The sequence below is a fragment of the Dermacentor silvarum genome, chromosome 9, assembly GCF_013339745.2.
Source record: "Dermacentor silvarum isolate Dsil-2018 chromosome 9, BIME_Dsil_1.4, whole genome shotgun sequence".
NCBI lineage: Eukaryota > Metazoa > Arthropoda > Arachnida > Ixodida > Ixodidae > Dermacentor > Dermacentor silvarum.
In genome coordinates this window covers 54755400-54776481 of record NC_051162.1, presented here as the reverse complement: position 1 = coordinate 54776481, position 21082 = coordinate 54755400, and the positions used below count along the sequence as shown (strand labels likewise).

Sequence of the window (21082 nt, the reverse complement as noted above, 5' to 3'; positions counted from 1 at the left end):
ACGGTAATTGCGTAGGCTCTTCTACCTGGGTATTTTGCCGCATCTGTATATCTCGTGTTGGGGTTGCTTGAGTATTTCTTGCTTAGCGCTTGAACCCTAAGGAGCTTCGCCCCTAAAAGTTAAAGCTTGCACTAGGCCGCGCAAAGCTCAAGACACAGCGAAGCTGGCCGATCGATATCGAGCGGCTAGCCTCCAACGCGTTCGGTGTCGGCAAGCAGCAGCGTTCTTGCCAATGTGCCAACTTTGGTTAGCCTGCCTGCGTTTGTGGCATACCAGGAACGCTGTCGCTCGTAGGCGCCGACGCGTCCCGCGCTAGTCACGCGAAATGTCGCGATAGAGAAGGTACCTCCGAAAATGATTGCTCGAGAATACCTTCCTACCTGCGTAGTTAAGTTAAACCAAGCTAAGACCTAGCAGCAAACAAGTTACTACCTAGCAGTAGCAGCCAGTAAGTTTCGCTGTGCCTAAGGTTTGCGCGACCGAGTGCAAACTTGCCCGTTTTTTTTATTCTGCCCCGTTTTAAAGACGGTGCCATTAGACATAATCATAATCATCTTGGGAGAGAACTAGCCCGTCCGAAGTAAGGAGCGACTGAAAGCTAGAGACAGAAGGAAGAGAAAAAGAGAAGACGCCGCCGTTTGTGATAGTAATAAGCAGAATAATATGCTAAAATGGTCGCCGCAATCTCACTTTCTTGTGTTATGTTGGGTTAAAAACAACTGTTCGTTTACGCGAAGTACCTTTGAGAGCGCTCTGTCGGGACGCACAAGGAAGTAGTCATGTGCTTTCTTTCTTTCTTTCTTTCTTTCTTCTTTCTTTCTTTCTTTCCTTCTTTCTTTCCCACTTTCTTTCTTTCTCATATTTCGGGGGCTCTCTTTAGGATACGAAAAAAAAAAAAACAGGATTGCGTAATAGGTCGACTGCGTAATTTACACGCTATTGAATTGGAGATTTCCTAAAGCGCTCTAAAGCTCCCTCATCTAAAATTTCTTCTTTCTAAATTTCGGCGTAGCGAGCTTTATTAGGTGATTTTCACTTGTGTAACTGAACATTTTACAAATTGGTTTATTTGCTTTATAGAGTGGCAACAACTCGCTTTTAGCGCTGTCTTCTTGTAGTGTAACGGAACGAAAACAAAAACGAAAAAAAAAACCGTATATTTTTGACCGGAATGAAAACATAACCAAAACGTGATTGATTGTTTTGTTTCGGAGTGAAAGTGAAATATTTTTATCGGTTGACGGTTCAAGGGGAAAGGGGCGATCCGAAACCACCGACGTCAGGCAGCGTCAGCATTAGCGCGTGTCTCAAGGCTCCACATAAGCGAGTATCTCAGGCAGGCATAGTGCAAGTGATAGCTGGTGCATCGCTACACTAATCTAAGCTTGCCGCTCGTTGCAATAGCAGGTTGGCATCGTAGCAAAACCCAGGGCTTGCGCGCAAATCAGGTTATCGTTTCGTTTTCTACGGGTACAACCCTTTGTTACCGAAGTTTTATCGTTTGTCTATGTTCGTTTGAGTTAGTGTTATTGGAACAGTGGTCTCGCATTTCGGCGTGTGCATTCGATGTGCTGCTCTTGAGATCAAGCTCAGTGGGTTGACTCAAGGCACTGAACATGATCTCAGAATTCATAATTCACTTATTGAGAAAAATAAATACTATGTTGTATTGTTACTTGGCTTTGAAAAATTTTGCATGCGAACCAAAACCGTTATGAATCGTTACGGAGCATTTTTTTTTCGTTCTGGAGCAGAACCGCAATGGAACTTTTTTTAGTGAAACGAAACTAAAACCAGAACGAAAAACAGTTCGTTCCGACACCCTGAGTGTAGCCGAATATTTAGAAACAATGACTGAAATGAGCTAGGACGCCCTCATTACAGTTTACCAGAAGCAAAATATTGTTTATAAACAATAATAATTGGTTAAAAATACTCATGGCCAAATTTACTGTACTAATATTCTTCTATAACTTTAGGGCAGCTGACCAGGCATAATGACTGCTATGAGCTTGGATACCCACGTGACTGTAACGGGAGCAACACGAGATGGTACTTCAATAGTCATGGCCCATGGTGCACGAAGTTTCCAAAGGGTAGTTGTGCTAAGTATAGAAATGGGTTTCCCACTTGCGATGAATGCCAGGAGAAATGCAAAGGTGAGAATTATGATATTTGGCTGTTAACATTAAGCGATGCGGAATTGTGAGTACGCACTACGAGTGTTCTACAAGATCGAAAAGAATCTGGTGGCAGTTTATACTTTATTAAGTGAGAAATCAAAGAATTAAAATTGTACTGACTTCTGCCAGATGCTTGCTGTACTTCCTAAAATCCTGACACATAGCAATCTCTATATGTGACATTTGCATCAAGACATTATTATTATGCAGACTCATATGCAAAAGCAACAGAGCTTACCTCCTCCGCACTTTACCTCAATCTTTGCATCACCTAGCAAGGACATCCTTCTTTCTACTTGGGGTAGTTCTTTAGGCATATAACTGCAGGTTAACGACTGTTAAAGCTAACAGTTCCGTCAAGTGATGCGGAACCGTGGTTTTGAAAATTGCTGGTGGCTCTGCTGCTTTTGGATGCTCGTGTACGTATGAAGAAACATGGAGACTCTTTAATCGTTCTGCGGTGCAGTCATTAGTTAGTCGACGCGGGTAGATATATCATGAATTACCTGCAGGTGGGATCATATGAGTTTGCACCTTTCTCATTGCCAATTCAACATCTTCATAAAACTGTTGTATTTCTTCATCATCGTGACTATAGGTTGGGGCGTAGGCTTGGACTACCTTCACTTTATACCTCCTATTCAGCTTTATTTCAACAACTGCTACCCTCTCGTTAATGCTGTAGAATTCATCAATGTTGCCCGTTATGTTGTGATGGACTAGAAGTCCTACCCTGGATTATCTCTTATCTGGAAGACCTCTGTAGCAGAGGACGTGGCCGTCAGTCAGCATTGTGTAAGCCTCACCAGTTTTTCTGACCTCACTAAGGCCAATAATATCCCAGGCAATGCCTGATAATTCTTCAAATAGTCCAGCTAAGCTAGCCTTACTCGAGAGGGTGCGCGTGTTGAACGTTGACAGGTTCAGTTTCCATTGGCGGCCTGTCCGGACCCAGAGATTCTTAGCACCCTCTGTCGCGTAGCAGGTCTGACCGCCGGCTTGGTCAGGTGCTCCGCAGCCACTGGGGACTGAGCGCCATTGGTTAATTGTCGGAGTCATGAGGGAGGTAGTGGTCGAATACTGCACCAGGGAGGCCAATTCCTGTTCTGGTGAGGGAGTGGCTTCGATGAACCTTTGTGAGCCTTCCTAGTTTGGTTGCACCTGAACTAGTATAGCCCCACTAGCTCTCGGCAATATATTTTTTTCTTGCCGGTGTCAAGCACCACTCCATGCCTGAAAATGTGGTGGACTTGAGCAGGATTCGAACTTACGACCTACAGATTTGAAGCCGGGTATTCTACTTGTGCTCCACGCCACCACCTTGCAAACTCAGTATAGTGTAGTAGTCATGGGCGACTTCAATGCAAAAGTGGGGAAAAAGCAGGTTGGTGAGCAAGCAATTGGCAACTACGACATCGATTCTAGGAATGCAAGAGGAGAGATCTTAGTAGAATTCGCGGAAAGGCATAGGCTCCGAATACTGAATACCTTCTTCAGGAAGCGCAGCAACAGGAAGTGGACCTGGAAAAACCCTAATGGAGAAACAAGGAATGAAATAGATTTCATACTTTCTGCCGATCCAAGCATAGTGCAGGATGTAGAAGTGTTAGGTAAGGTAAAGTGCAGTGACCATAGGTTAGTGAGGTCTAGGATTTCTCACAATTTGAAGAGAGAAAGAGTGAAATTAGTCAAGAAGAAACAGGCCAATTTAGAGACAGTAATGGTAAAAGCAGACCAATTCAGGCTGGTGCTCGCAAACAAATATGCAGCTTTAGAAAAGGAAGAAAAAGACAACATAGAGGTAATGAATGAAACCGTAACTAGGTTGATCTCAGAAGCAGCAATTGAAGTGGGAGGTAAGGCACCAAGGCAACCAGTAGGTTAGCTCTCCAAAGAAACGAAGGACCTCATAAAGAAACGACAAAACATGAAAATGTCCAACTCAAGAGATCAGGTAGAATTCGCTGAGCTGTCAAAATTAATCAGCAAGAAAAAAGTAAGGGATATTCGAAATTATAACTTGGGAAAGATTGAGGAAGCCGTCAAGTATGGACGCAGCATTAAATCAGTAAGAAGAAAGCTTGGCATAGGACAAGGCAAGATGTATGTACTCAAAGATAAGCATGGTAATATCATCAGCAATTTCGATGACATAGTAAAAGCAGCGAACTAATTCTATACTGACCTGTACAGTGCCCAAAACAGCGAAGCTACTTTCAGTCAAAATAACTATGAACCGGATACAGAGGCTCCTTTTATAACTAGAGATGAAGTTAGAGGGGCCTTGAAAGACATGACCAGGGGAAAAGCTGCTGGAGAAGATGAAATAACAGTAGATTTAATCAAAGATGGTGGAGATGTCATGCTTGAAAAGCTTGCAGCCCTTTATACGCACCTCACAACTTCAAGTGTACCAGAGAGCTGGAAGAACGCCAACATTATACTAATCCATACGAAGGGAGACGTTAAAGAATTGAAGAATTATAGGTCCATTAGCTTGCTTTCAGTATTGTATAAAATATTCATTAAGATAATTTCCAATAGAATCAGGGCAACACTTGACTTCAGCCAACCAAGAGAAGAGGCTGGCTTCAGGAAGGGATATTCTACGATTGATCATATCCATGTCATCAATCAGGTAATCGAGAAATCTGCGGAGTACAATCAACCTCTCTATATGGCTTTCATAGATTATGAAAAGGCATTTGATTCTGTAGAGATACCAGCAGTCATAGAGGCATTGCGTAATCAAGGAGTACAGGAGGCATACGTGAATTTCTTAGCAAACATCTACAAGTATTCCACAGCTACCTTGGTTCTCCACAAGAAAAGTACAAAGTTACCTATCAAGAAAGGGGTCAGGCAAGGAGACACAATCTCTCCAATGCTATTCACTGCATGCTTAGACGAAGTATTCAAGCTCTTAGACTGGGAAGGCTTAGGAGTGAGGATCAACGGCGAATATCTGAGCAACCTTCGGTTTGCAGATGGCATTGTCCTATTCTGCAGCAATGGGGACGAATTACAGCTAATGATTGAGGACCTTAACCAAGGAAGTGTAAGAATCTGGTTGAAGATGAATATGCAGAAGACAAAGATAATGTTCAATAGCCTGGCAAGGGAACAAGAATTCAGGATCGCCAGTCAGCCTCTAGAGTCTGTAAAGGAGTACGTTTATCTAGGTCAATTACTCACATGGGACCCTGATCACGAGAAAGAAATTTACAGAAGAATAAAATTGGGTTGGAGTGCATACGGCAGGCATTGCCAAATCCTGACTGGGTAAAAATTGCGTTGAAACCTAGTCGTTGCACCGGGTAAGTTGGTGCGAGCGTTGCCGAGGCGTGGCATGCCAGGAACGCTGTCACTCGTCAACGGGCAATTCCGACAACGGGAAAATATTTGCCCGTTTTCGGATTCCTGGAGGGCAAGGCGACGCTGACGTTTGGCCTCAACATCGCGTTCGCGCAACTCGAGGTTGGCGGCTCTTTACTGACGCTTGGCCTCAACATCGCGCTCCCTCAACTCGGCATCCACGGCTTTTCGCTGATGTTCCGCCGGGGCTTCGGAAGCCCTCGCACTAGAATTGGCACGCCGACGACAAGCCCTTTCCCGAGCGCGTTGCTTCTGGATGGATTTCCTTAAAAATGCTTCAAATTTAAATCTGTCCGTTACGTAAGACAATGAATGGCTCATACTCCGTTAAGCAATGGCTCATACCCCGTAAGCGCGACCTCATCATTACGATGACAGAAGTGAAATTCTAGGTAGTTAGGTAAAAACTTTAGTTTTGTCCGGCAAATTAATAGGGTTGGCTTCACCCTGCCTAGGCGTCTGCCATGAGCCCTTGGACTCTGGCGGCGGCTTCGGCCCGCTGGACTGCCCACAGTTGATCTTCTGGAGCTGAGCTGAGCAGCACAGCACAATAACGCGCGCGGAGGCTTTCGATAGAGGCTGTCTCCCCGTTGCTACTCGTCTGCCCATGGCATTCCGACAGCAAATGCTCAAGAGTTGCTCTTCAGCCGCATGACTTGCATTCGTTTGTTTCGTATATATCTGGATATAGTATATTCCACATTACTGGGTTACAGTATGTCCTCGTTTGTGACTGCCACCACTGCACAGACTGCGATTTATTTAGTTTTATCGCGATAGCAATTATATGGACACTTCAACCGGATTTCTGCCGTCGGCGTCGCCGTCGCCGTCGCCGTCGGCGTCGCCGTGAGGTTCCGTATAGATAAAATCTTCGCCGCGCGCCGTATGCCCCAGCGGAAGCGTGCGGGGACTCGCGCTATCACGGAGAGCGAACGCACTCAATCTCCCACGCGCAAGCAAGGAAGCGGAAAGCCAGCGCCGGAGGGAGCAGGGGGGGGGGGGGCGCACTTCTCTGCCAACAACCGCGCTCGTCGCTCGTCCGCAGAATCTCTTATCTCTCCCACGCGCAAGCAAGGCAGCGGTAAGCCAGCGCCGGAGGGAGCGGGGGGGGGGGGGGGGGCAATAACCGCGATCGTCGCTCGCTCGCACCGTCTCTTATCTCCACACGGCTTTGACCTTTATGCGCTCCGTTTCCGTTGAAGCGATAGACCGCACGTACGTTCGCCGCTGCGGCGTATCCGCTTGCTGCCAGAGTTTTGACGGTCGTTGTCTGCAGTCATTCAGTGTGATCTATTCATGTTTGTTTGTGCGCGCTCACACCACGCTTGTTCATTCAGTTAGTAATAGTCGGGCCACATTTTCCAACGCACGCTACACATGCAATGCTGCCCGGATCGCCAGTGCAGCGCTACAGATGTGTCCCTTCGCACGCGCTGCCCACGGGAAGCGCTTCTCATCAACACCACCGTTTCACATGCGCCTTCTCGTGGTCATCGAGTGTCTCGTCATGTCGGTCTACTTACGCCGCAGCACACCTCCTTACTTAATCAGCTCATGTTTACTACAATTCATATTGCTACCAAAGCCGCTCACCTTACTTCGTATGACATTGCTGTGTTGCTATCGCATTCATTGCTTCGCCCTTAGGGCGAAACTGTGACATTTTTTGATGAGGTGGTGGATAAATACACGTCTGCATTTTATAATGTGTTCTTATATCTTTGTATTTGGCCACTCTGTCTCTCCACTCCCAATCTCCGTACCTTCTTCAGCGGCCCCTGAGTTGACGGCACCAATGTTTGACGCAACGCGGTCGGTTTGCATTGTGTGCCGCCTCGTTGTTTCCGCTGTCCCCCGGTGAGGTAGCCGTATGGGCAGATGTCCATAGTATTTGAACGTGTTCGTCGTTTATTATTTTGGCTCCTTTCAATAATATGTGTAGTGACTCTGGGGAGATTCCGCCATTTGCATCGTTACGAGTGGCTGCGTTTGAGTCACTGATTATTAAGTATGCTTGAGTTTGTGTTATTGCAAGTGCTATCGCCGTTTCTTCTGCTGCTTCTGTATATTCAGTCTTCACTGTAACGCTTGTTACACATTCTTTTTCTGATTTACTACGACTGCAGTGAGTCCTTTCCTGCGTTTGAGTCTAGCAGCGTCAACAAAAACTGCTGCTTTATCTTGTACGAACCTTTTCTGTATCTCCTTGGCTCTGCTTTGTCTTCGTCCTTCATGTTTTGTGGGATGCATGTTCTTCGGCCGGGGGGGGGGGGGGGGGGACCATTATGATAGTTCTGATCTCTCTCTTGTCATTTCCTTCTTCTCTTCGTGTTGTGTGTGGCAGTTACTACCCAGTCTTTCTAATATACTTCTTCCTCTCTTGGTCTTAGAGAGTCCTTCATACTGTGATATGCGCTAAGCTTCTATGAGTTCATCCAATGTTTTGTGTAGTCCTAATGCTAGTAGTCTTTCTGTGCTAGTGCTTATAGGTAGTCCTAATGCCTGCTTGTAAACCTTACTCATTAGACATTCTAATGTGTTCTTTTCAGCCACATACCATCTGAGGTATGGGTCTAAGTATACCATTCTACTTAAGAAAAATGCCTGTACCAGTCTTATTGTGTGTTTTCCTCTCATTCCGTTGTGCTTGTTAGTTGTCCTTTTATTTAATCTCATAATTTGAGAAACCGTTGCCTCTAATTTTCTGATTGTTTCCCCGTTGTTGCCTTTGGCCTCTATTATTAGTCCTTGTATTCCATCCGCTGTTCTTAGTTGTATTTTTGCTTCCTCTGGCTCATTCCCTTGTCTGGTATTATTTGGTTTGCGTCATCTTCGTGTGGGCCTGTATAGCAATAATTCCGACTTTTCTGCCGAGCAGGCCAGCCCGGTCCTTTCTAAGTTTTGTTCTACTGTCTCTATCGCGTTCTGAAGTGTTTGTTCTATTTGTCCATCACTGCCACTATTTGCCCATATTGTCACGTAGTAGTGACGCTGAAGAAAACAGTCGTAAAACTGTGTATGACGAAACTGATTCTTTATTGGGCGAACTTGTGCCCACAAAAGCAAGCTACACTCAAAGCACAACGATAGCGGCGAACACAGTCGGCGATCGTCCAAAATCTTATCAGCGGCGAAACGCGTCGGCTTTTATACCTGAGTCATCGAACGTTCCAGATTAAACCCTGATGCCCGCGTGTCTTCCAGAAAGTTCTAGACAATTCGCGTCGGTCATACAATCAGATAACATAAGCGTCGGTGAAAACAGGCAACGGAAATAAGCATCGATAACGTTCTAGAAACTTCCGATACAGGCGCGTCGTGCGCCGAGCGATAACGTTTAACATTTGTTAGCCGGTGGAAAGCGGCCACCGGTGAAAGCTTTATAAACATGTATACGTGTCAATATGGTGATGTCATCGGCGTATAAGGTATGATTTAGGCCGTCTATTTCGTTTAGTTTGGTTGGCAATCCGATTACTGCTAGATTAAATAGCATTGACGATATCACCGATCCTTGTGGCGTGCCTGCGCTGCCTATATTTAATTCTTCCGATTCCAAATCCCCTATCTTGATTTTTGCTTTTCTGCCAGTTATGAAGTCTCGAACCGAAGCGAGGTGATCGATTTCAGCTGCAAAATATGGAACCATAGAAGGAAATTTTGTGCACTAGTTGGCTGCAAGAATAGTGACCGACATAAGGAATGTTATGGATCTCTGTGGCCAATTTCACGGTCCGCTGCTACAGAAGGATTGCCTGTGTTGCCGGTTTTTCGTGATGCACGGATTTTCGAGCGGAATAAAAACATCGCTTATCTGCTAACATTGAGTACCGCTCGTTACAAAATGACAAAGGGAGTAGCGCAGCTTCCTGTCGTAGTAAGTTTCTCGCACTTTATCTATACACATGTACTCCAAATCACACTCAAACTTACGTCCACTCCATCGCCTACGTATGTAGAATAAGTGAATGGGCGCACACTTGACTCAATGCGCCGAAGCATGGGTGACAGGCTACACCGACAGCACACGAATTTTCGGAGCTGAACGTATTGTGACGGTTCACATAGTAAGCGAGTGACAGGCGATAATACGTTCTTGCTACAACGTATTACACAGTACGGAACATCTGTGTTCTAAGCCTGGCCGCTGCTTCAAAGCAGCCGCTGCTTCAAAGTGAGTAGCAATTAAAGAACTAAGAGCAAAAGACAGTCATCCTGATTTAATGCAGAAATGGAAAGTTTGGACAGCTTGGACTACATTTCTAACCCCGCTTCTGGTACAAGCACCATATACGCTTCTCGTGCCATTTGGAGAAGATTTAATGAGCTCCGAAAGCGCTTACATGTCCTCTGAAGCTGTGGCCAAAGCTTCGTGTCGTCCACCCAGTAACCGTCCACGATATCCGTCCGAACAGATGCTTGCTGAGCCGCACTAGCGTCATGCACATCCATTGCAAATGCGGAGGCCACACAGGCAGCTGAGGCCAGCAATTAACCCGTCACCACGTGATCAATTATGGCGGTACCCACGGGGCCGCTATGAAAATGGTCTATAAAGAGCGTACATCAAGCTTACGTGTAACATGAGGCAGCGAAATATGTTTCTCAAGGGAGCATGAAAGGGGGTAACATCGATGCTTTCCTATGCCTACGACATTGTCTGTGGCCCATAACCTACGGACTACTAAGATGCTGTAATGTGTAAATAACCTGTGTCCATCGCAGGCGGCTTACAAGGTCGAAGAAACAATTTATTTCTTGGTAATAGTGGTGATATCGGAAGGTGCTGTACATGTAAAGCATTATAGTAAGAAGAAGTAGACATTTACAAACCAGTCAACGCTGTTCTGAGGGAAACCGAATACTTTCTGACTGAGTGACGTTTTCTTGTGTTTGTTACATTCGAGGAAGGTGTGTTTTGGTTTCTTTTAGTGTTGTGCGTTGGCAGACGTGTTTCCGTTTAATAACATTTATTGCGCTTCATGGTGTACATTTCTCTGAGGCTCCAGCATTGCAGTATACTCTAGGCTAACAATCTACTTCGTGCTTCTCTTAAACACACGTAGTGTTTAGCATGTTTTAAAAATGTAATATAACGGGGAGATTTTTAATTATGACTGATGCATTAGTTTTACTATGGGAACTTGTTCTGAAATAATTCGAAGTTAAAAAATTAATACCATACACCATCACATAAAATAACGTCGCACATTGTGCTACCGTAAAGCTATACCGATTTCAACAACGACTTGTATTTTATAATAATATGGAATATGTATAAAAGCTCAAAATAACCATATTTTTGCGCAGTTTCAGTATGCGCTGAAGAAATACCAAAGCCATGGTATGACTTTTTAAGAGATAGGGTTCGACGATAACTTAGGAACGCATTCCACACCACATAGGTAAGTAATTAATACGCCTTTCAGTATTCTTTTTCGCTGAATAATTTAGAGCATTTGCTACATTAGTCCAATCAAACTGTTTCTCACTGCTTTCACGGATTAGAGTGCTTTAGAATAAATCTCAGTATATATATACAGCAAGTTTAAATTGAACGAGAATTATGCACACTTATATCTTCTTAAGACAAATAGCACCTGTACTTTTGTTTTGCTTCAACAAAATAAAATAATCGCCCGTGAGAGATAGCACTGTCTGCTCTGCTCGTCCGTTCCTAAAATAGCCGCTAATCAAATATATGACAAATTGGTGGGTAGAGATAGCTAATTACAGAGTTTCACCAATCAACAAGTTAGATTATCCGTTAGAAGGCACACGTTGCAATTGTGAAAATTACACCAATGACGAGTGGCCCGTGCCTCAGCCAAATCACCACCGACAGGGGCTCGTACTGTGCTCAGGCGCGACTCTGTGAACGCTACCGGTTCCCCCGTGTTCCACTGTAATAAACATTGTTACAGAAGCAGTAGTAAGTAGAGATCCTAATACTAGCACAGCCATCGGTAAACCGGTCCACATATTCTGCTAAAGAAGACGTGCTCGTCCTTGTGAAGGTTGACCCAATATGATAGAGAGGGCGTTTTGGGAAATTGGTAAATCGAACGCAAATGCATTTCACACAAATCTCGAGGATGGATGTTCTGAAAGTGGTGCTAGTCTGTAGGGAATTTGTTCTAGGCAGACTTGACTCCAATGCTGTTCAGCTTTAATTTCTCAAGTTCAGCATGTGTCTATTACTGAATATAGAAAATATTAATTACTTTTTTGAGTACCTGCATGAACATTGCGATATATTAAGCAAAGTAATCTCCACCCCTCCCGGCAATCTACCGGAACAGGCCAAGCTCTATGCGATTGTTTGGAAAACCAAGTTGGATGTAAAAAAGAAATTGCCGTTTATACGGCGACATTTGGTTGGGGTTCGGTGCGTATAATTAGCACACTTTAAACATGAGAATGCACGCTATTTTAGCCAGCAGAATACGCCAGTCATGTTCTTACCTACGTCGAATAACAGAATGCTGGTATTTACAAATTTCAATTTTCCCAGTGGTAGAATCGCGAACCCGTGCAGCGACATGGTGAACATATGATCTACTTAGGCAAATGTGAAACAGCACTGCTAGAATTGAATAAATAGAAACTCACATTTTATTCTGAGCAATATTTTATTTTAAGCGACAGAACAAACTACAGGTGCTTGCACGCGCTTTTCTTGATACGCAAAGGTTTAAAAATGAAGTTCAGATACAGAGGTTACCAGTTTCCTAAACGAAGTGTCTCAAGGTACGTCGGACAAACGCGCGAACAATCCAGTTTGTTGCCTTGACGATTGGCGGAATGGCAGATCCATAACAATAACGCTGTTCGGCAACCGCGTTCTGCGATGCTTTGCACTACTTTCGGAGTACAGCGGTTAAAATACGTATGGAGCTGCTTATCATGCACGCCTACCTTCCCGCCATCACATGTGTGAGCTAGGAGGAACCTGCAAGAACTTGAGGGAGGAGTAGCGCACTTCGATGGTAGTCTGTGCTAGCGCGGCGTACGGCTCGCTATTCGAACGATATAAGCGCTTAGAAGCGTCTCTAGGTATTAAATACGTTATAGGACAAGAGACTAAAGGAGAATGTGGGCAAAGCGAACAAATATCGCCCTTCGAAGCGCCGAAATCAACAAGAATAATGCGGCAATGGTCTTACCAGTTATAAGGCAATGGTCAATATAACAACCAGAAAAATGCTTCTGCACTTCTCAGCGGTGGCATTAAAATGGGACCAAGAAAACTTTCATCGAGAGTTCCGAGAGCGAGACCCTTCCACTGTCCTTCACCACAAGTCACATGATTTTCATTCCGAAAAGTACCGACCGAGAAAAATTACGTCATGCTAAGGGCTACAGACCCATAACGTTTTATAGTGTTGACTATAAAATTTTTGCAAAAATTTTATCTAATAGATTACAACTTGTAATATCAATCCTATTTGGACCTCACCAAACGTGTGGAGTAAACGGCCACTCTATGCAAACTAACATCCATATCGCTTGTACTATTCTTGACTATTGTTCAAACTCTTATGAGCAGCTCGCCTTACTTCAGCATTACCTCACAAAAGGGTTTGGTCATGTTTCCCATGTATTTCTGTTTTTTCTACAACAAGCTAATGTTGGTTATACTCTGTTAAGGGGCGCTGAAACACTTTTTATCAAAGGGGAGAAATGCACTTGAAGTTAAAAAGGGCTATTTCAGAAATAACTTGCCGCAAAAACTACTTCAATGCGTTCAGCAGAAGCGGAGTTATTTACAATCGAACACAGCGTTCGCGGTGCTTCCACTTCTTCTTCAATGATTTGCACTGGGAAGGCTACGGCAGAGCGGAGTGCGCCCACAGCGCTCCGCCTACTGAACGTCACTGTGGCGCGCAATTCAAGTTTGATTTTGAATGTTAACGTAGACTACACTACAGACTACAGACGAGGCTGCCGCACCGAAGACATTTACGGTCGCGGTTTACGTCTTTCTCGGCAGATGGCGTGGACCATCATCATCATGATAGAGTTACTGTATATGCTCCCTACGGGAGCAGAGTTGCGCATGGATCCGCCACCTTGCCGGCCGACGCATCCGTGTTAAGCAGAAAAACCATTCCTCTTCAAGGCAGGATACGGCGCTCAGCTACCATGTGTGCTTGCTGCATCGTTCCGCGAAGGCCAGGTGACGCGGCGGGCGGCAGTGCAGGCCATAGAAGCTTTAGGGTGCAGGCGAGGCCGTGAAGTTGAATTTCCCGCAAAAGGATGCTTTTTGCGCATGTGACCAGACTTGGCGAATAGGGGCGCGAGCAACGCATTCGATGTGACGCCCAACCGACATGCAACAATGCAAAGTTGTTTCGCCACGGGAGAGTCCTGGTGACTGGCGAAGTCGCAAGTTAGGGACGAGAGAGTGCAAACGTTAGTTGGTGAAACCCGGTGTATTCCATCGTAGAAGTGTGATGTGGCGAGCAAGTGACTGAACTTGGTGTGTAGCATCCGTTCTTGAGAGTGGTATAGGAACCCGCTGGTGTTTTTGATGAGCTGAACGCACAGCTTCGTCAGCGCTGTCGTTGCCTACAACTCCGCAATGGCTCAGCAATCATTGAAAGACAATATCGTGTGCATTCTCGAGTGCGTGATGATGAGCGTGCCTTATTTCGTACGCTAGCTGCTCGTGTAACCCATGACGTAGGGCAAACTGCAGAGTGTGTAGGGCTGCTTTCGAATCGCAGAAAATGGCCCAATGACTTGGTGCTTGCAGGACCACGTAATTGAGTGCACCTTGGAGAGCCGCAAGTTTTGCTGCTGAAGACATGGTATTGTGCGAATATCTAAATTGCAAAGAGACGGCGTTCGATGGAACAAACACTGCTCCGGCAGAGCTGTTGAAATTGGCGGAACCATCTGCGTAAATCTGTATGCGGTGTAAGTAAGATAGGTTGAGAAGCAGAGACAATTGCTTCAGGGATAGCTAGCGCTGACAAGCTTGCCTTCTTAGCAATCCCGGGAACTGAGAGCCACACGTGAATTGGGTGGATACACCACAATGTCGATGTTGGGCATTTCGCAGCCTTCAAGACAGATTGTATCGAGTCATGGTGCCTCGTCACAATATGACAGAATGTAGCCTATGTTTTTCGAACTGGCACATCGGCGAAATGGTGGGATGGTAGCCGCGAAAGGTGTCGAATATGCGCTCTTAACGCCTTGCCGACGATACGAGTGGTGATCGGGTGCTCCTGTCGAATAACATCTCGGGAGGCCAAGACATGTCTGAAGTGCTTGGGCTTGTACGCTCTGTAGTACAAGGATATTAGTCTTGCATGCGTTGGACAAGACAGAAAGACTGTATAGCAAATATATGAGAACAAGTGCCGTGTATAGCTGTAACATGGAGCGCACGGATGGTCCTCATGATTTTCCAGCTACGAATTTAAACATTCTCAATACAAAGAAGTTTTTTCTTCATGTGGGAGTCATGGGAATTCCCGGGGAGGTCACGATCCACAATAACCCCTAAAAACCTGCGAGTTTTCTTGTACGCAATTGACTGACCCTCGATACACACTGGGTAGAAAGACAACGGTTTTCGTGCAAATGTTGCAAACTACTTGCGACAATGTACGCTTTGACTTGTTTCTACTCATTGCAATGCATAGTCTGTGGAAAACAGGCATGTTGGATCGAAATGCCGAACGCATTATTTCATCAGCAATTAATTTTATTCAAATGATTGTCGAACTGAAAGATCTATATGAACAAATCGAATTTCTTCCAGATTGGTATTCTTTATTCGTAAGGGGCTTATCTTTACCATCATTTTAGTGTTTGTTGTAAAGTTTGACCGCAACCTGAGCAGCGTGCTTCAAGAATGAAGAGGAACTCTGGTGCTCTTCGACTTCGTCGCGGTGCAAATAGGAGATACTTCCTAGCTTGTTTCTCTGTTTGTTTCCCACAGTAGTCATGAGGGCCTGAAATAAACAGCATGAAAGGAAAAATAGCCTCAGCGGTGCTATTTATTTTCCACAGTAGTGACACGTGCATGAAATAAACAACATGAAAGAGAAAAGTAGTCTCAGCGGTGCTGCGAGACACTCTGCGACCAAGGTCTGAAACGCCCGTCGCAATGTTTTTTGTCTTGCTTTATTTCTATATTTTCTTTTCGGCTAGGTCACAGATGACCTAGCGAAAACATTTTCACCGCTTAGATCTGATAATGGCAAGAGACCGCAAGTAACACGCCCTCAAGGCTCCTCGACTGTCATATCCAATGCACAATCGGGTCACACGAATAAGTACGTTTATTGCTCTGTTTGTACGATGCGTTTTAGAAGGCAGCTCTAAGGCGCCCGTTATTGCGGTGAGCGTTGGCGTTGTCCCTCGTAACCGAGCGAACGAGCCCAGCAAATGATCAAAACGAACGCGGAGCGCAGCGGGAGATGAAAGACAGCGGTAGCGAAGAGAGCGCGAGGACAAAAGCCGAGAGTGCAGTGAAACAATGAGGCGGAAAGCGGAGGAGGAGGGTATGGCGGAAGCGTGAGCAGAAAAGCGTAGTGCCGCGCAAGACCGGCTTTGCGGCGAAGATGGCTACGAGATGACGCCAGACTTACCCGCGTTGCCTGTATGGAAACAAAGCGCTGCATGAGCAGAGGTCTCTCTGCGGCGGCTGATGTGAACCGCGCCCACGCGTCACCCACGCCCTGCCTCTCGCGTTCTCCCGATTAGCGAGGCAGTCGCGCCACACTTCACTCCGTTCGCAACGTGCCACACGAGATAGATTGTCCGCGCCAGCCAATATATCGCGAAATGACAACTCGTATAGAGCTGCGCTCAAATTTCGCATTAGGGAGTATCGTAATTGCAGGTGAACTTATCCTGCTGTTTGTACACGTGCTTTGTAGTGCATGTAAGAGGAAGTGTGATGCGTGTGGCAGTCCGGCAGCTGTGATGACGCCTCATCTTGTGAGATGCATAGTGGCTAAAAGGCTTTCTGTAACGCTAGTAAACGGTCGACTTGATAGTATATCTGCTTGTAATATTAACCACTGGTTACAAACTGCCAAGCTTTCTGCCGCAAGATTTTGATTTTCAATGTCTGTAAATACAAATTTTTGCGGGATTTACGTACGTTCCACTCTTACATTTAATCTCTAACACATTGAGCACAAAAAGTCGATGCGTGTTTGATTAGAAAACGAGCCCTCAGCGGCACTGATTACCAACGAAATGAGCTATCGTACATGTTTTCTCGAGCCCGTTTGCGCAAATACCATCCATGCAACATTCACTACTTTATGTAGTAAATGTAAACAGTTTGTCACAGCGGAGCTTTTGCGCGGTTCGGGCGCTAAGCTAGAGTGCGTAAGAAAGCTTTTCAGGAATTTTAGGTAAGGTCCCACTCTGCTACGCGCAGGAAGGAAATTGTCCAGTTCTTCCGACTCTGGACGCGAATTGAGCGACACGTGAAGATTACTCACCGCACACTTACAATGATTCTCAATAAAGGTACGTGTGACTAAGTGATGAATAAAAATTCGGCAGAGACACTATGGACTGCGTACGTGTGGGAATGCGAAAGCATTATAGCGTTTGTAGACCTCGGAACGTCATCAACGCGCTCATTTTATACACTCATGACGTGGCGCCGCCTTCTCCCCATTGGCTGTGCCGTCACGTATCCAATGACGCATGCAAGAGGCCACACCTTTAGTCAGCCAGATGACTGCGACGTGACGTGTGCAATGACGCACACACTAGGTACCCCTTTAGTCAGCCAGAAACGTGGAGCTGCCGTGGCGTCGTAGTAGCGTGCTGGTCTCGCACCCCAGAGGCCCAGTTTCGATTTCCACCTAGACAAAAATGTGTTAAAATTTCCTTTATAGCCATTAATTTACTTTCTTTACAGGAACCTTCCTGAGAAATTTGACGTCAATCCGAACATTTTTGACGTGTCTTTACTCTTTGTGCTGTCGGCCATTTTTGGCACCAACACTCCGTCGGGTCACGTTCGGTGCGTCGGGTCACGCCGACAGATTTTCGCATAATGGGGCATATAATGCTTTGGCAATAGAAATAAAAGCAAAAATAATGCCAATGTGAAAAGTGTCTGCGAATTGAAGAAGTCCACCGAGAATTTCGAAGCGCAGTGAATTTCGCCTCAACGGTAATGTTGGCCGCAACTTTGGCAGCTGAATAAATGAGGTTAAGAGCTACTGCATTCATTGTATGTACATTTCATTGTGGAAATTGCTGTCTTGATTCCCTTTGCCACTACTCTAAAAAAAGTCGCAGTTTCGCCCGAAAGGCGAAGCATCGATTGCGATAGCAAATTAGTATACAGCTATACGAAGTAAGGATGATCGTTTTATCGGCCGTATAAACTTGTAAATATTCGTTTATTTATTAAAAGAACAAGTATGGTGTCACGCGCGCGCAGGTAAAGACATAAACACATCTCGCTCGATGACCGCGGGAATTCGTCTAAACGCTGGAGTGAGAACGCGTTCCAGCGGCAGCGAGCAAATTTACCTACGTGCTGGCTCTCGATTCAATGCGAACTAAGCGTCGAAAGCGCAGCGCATACGAAGCTACCGGCACTCAGCGCATCCACTATGTCCCCGTCGCAGATCGCTTTGAAGATGAGGTCCCCGCGGGCGCGCACTTCGGCCACATCGCAGATCGCTTTCGAGATAGGCGCGGCAGCTCCGTGCCAGCAGCCGCAAGAGCAAAACGCAATCCCCCCACCGTCTCCGTCGCCTCCTCCCAGTGCCTGGCGCGCGAACGACGACCACGCGCGCATCCGGCGGCCTTCCTCACCTGTGCACGAGATTAAGCTATAGTTGCCGGATAACCCTCGCACGCTTTCACTTGTCGCACACACAGCGTGCGGCGCGCGGCGATGGTATTATCACCGTGGGACTTTTTACGGAACCTCACGGCGACGACGATGGCCACAGCAGAATACGTTTGGGGTGTCCATATAATTGCTATGACAATAAAAGAAGCTCTATAGAGTTCGTTCATAGAAATAACTGAAAAGTAATAGCGCAAAAAAAGAGAGAGATACAACACATAAACAGTACAAGAAAGGCGCTAACATTAACGGGCTTACTTGTAGGCTTAGGTCTGATATACCAATGCATGAAGACATGCGCATGCGCTCAGAACTCCAGCACTCATCAATATCACCTAACCAAATTAATAATGTCAAACTCACCCAGAAACAATAAACAAGTCTTAGTTCTAGCGAGTAGAGCAGCCTCGAACATTTTCAAGCAATAGTCTGATCTTTCCGTGACGCATTCCGTATTCCTTGGCCTTGCCATTCAAGTACTGGTACATGCAAATACATCTTGAATCAATGAAAACTTATGGAGCATGCCGGAGTTTGCCTTGGCCATGAACATGTTGTACTTGAACATTCTGGAGAGCATGTTTTATATACGGCATTTGTGGGCCCGAGTGTGTGTGTGTGTGTGTGTGTGTGTGTGTGCGTGCGTGCGTGGTGCGTGTGTGCGTGCGCGGCTCGGAACTGCAGCATGCATTACTTCATTAAGGCGAAAGCCTTATATGTCTCATCCTTCAGTCGACCTTCAACGTCCTTCAGTGAAAACCGTGTCGTCGAAGCAAAATCGTACACGATGACGACTCGGTGTAGTAAGTCACTTACTACACCGACCCGGCATTACGTCTTACCTATGCGCAAACGCTCACGCAACAATTCTGATGGCCTGCGGGTCACTGTCGTCATCGTCTTCTATGAGTAAGCAAGCAACGGTCGCGCAAGAATTCTGATGGTGCGCGGGTCAAGCAATCAATGCTCACGGAACAATTTTGATGGTGTGCGGGTCACCGTCGTCATCGTGATAATTAAGATAGATTTAATTCAGGCACTCGAACATACAACCTTCAGTGGAAGTCGCACCCTCGAGCTTATGTGGGAGTCGAACCGACCACCTTTTTCGTTATGGCGAAGTAAATTAAGTGATATTTATTTTCAGTTAATTAAGGCGCTCAAGCCCACGACCTTTAGTGGGAGTTGAATCCTCGACCTTTGGTGTTAATTATGGTGATGTTAATTCAGCCAAAGCTAATTAAGGTGGCTTCAATTGAGGTACTCGAACCCGTAGGCTTTGGTAAAAAAACAAGTAATAAGAAGTAATAACGCATTCGAATATTCTCATTCGAATGCATTGTTACTTCTTATTACTTGTATGAATGTCTCTTGAGCGCGCAGGCTTTCGCCTTCCCCCTCTATGGCGTATGATAAAGTGACTGTTAATTTTTTCTTGTTTGGTGCACGGGTATATCATGAAGATGTGTGTTTTGTATTACTCGTTGGCTATTTTATTCTTTGGACCTGCAGATGCGGCAAGGTTTAGCGCCACTTGCTATTTCGAATCTTATAAACGTACAGATAAGGTAAGGCAGACTGCTGCAGTACCTGAATAACACAGGCCGGCATGCCTTTATTTAATGCGCCTTTTGTTCAATTTTTATCACATATGCCTTGTGGCTAATCTTCCAGACATAAAATATTCAGTGCCTGGCGTAAATGAAACCCGTTATTGCTTCTCATAGATTTTTTGGCTGCCTGATTAATGCGTACCATTTAAAAGCCAACGAAGAAGCATTCTTAGGCTGCTGAATGGCCTGCAATATTCTTTGAAAACTTCAGTCGTGTTACTTTGTTTCAGCCTATGTGCTCCATTACAAACTCGTGTTTTATATTGTAGGCAAAGGGCCACGACTGCTTCACCAAGAGCAAAGGTGAAGCGTGTCCTTGAAGCGTGTCCGTAAAGTGGAATGTACTTTTTATTGATTTATTATGCCCTCAAGGTACAGTTGTACATTGCAGAGGGGAGGGGCAAGGTGAATACAGAGTCCAATCGCACGTAGTTGATAAAATAGAACATAGTAGAAAAAATACAAATACAAATAAGCAGAAATTTTCGAAGAAAACGTCAGAGCTAAACACGTGGAAGTCAATAATTAATAAAAAGAAAAAGAAAAAAATTTAGGAATAAAAAAAGTAAAAAGAATTGTAAAAAGAAAGATAATTACCTGATACAATACATGAAAAAAAAGAAACATGGCAAAACATGGCATAAAAAAGGATAAGAATGGTAAATACAAACTTGGAAAGCGTAGAAAAAATACATGGCGTAACATAAAAAAGAAAGCAAAAAAATACCATATAAAAATACAAGGAATAACTTACAATTATGGCATAAGAGCAGTTATTATGCAGAACAATCTTTCAATCGCAACAATAATGCATAAATGTTGAATTGAAGTGGATGCTTCTAAGCACACAGGAGAAAACATCTGAAGAACATAGGCAGCAGTTTTTCATAGACTACAAACTGCCAGTACTGAAGCAATAATTGCACAAATTGATAGAGGCGGCAGAAATGAACGACTGCGAAGCATATAACCTACGTAAGGGGGTATGTATTTCTACATGAAAAAAGCATAGTTTGAATATTCTGATTTCTCCTAAAGGATAAGGTGATTCACTAACC

General features: G+C 45.1%; 1 long non-coding RNA gene across 1 annotated transcript; it reads left to right on the top strand.

The window, feature by feature from the left end:
* The first annotated feature begins 1983 nt into the window (after positions 1–1983).
* Positions 1984–15481, top strand: LOC125940198 (uncharacterized). Its single transcript, XR_007463433.1, has 3 exons — positions 1984–2159; positions 10872–10966; positions 15337–15481. It is a non-coding gene; the product is annotated as an uncharacterized LOC125940198 (long non-coding RNA).
* The last annotated feature ends 5601 nt before the right edge of the window (positions 15482–21082 follow it).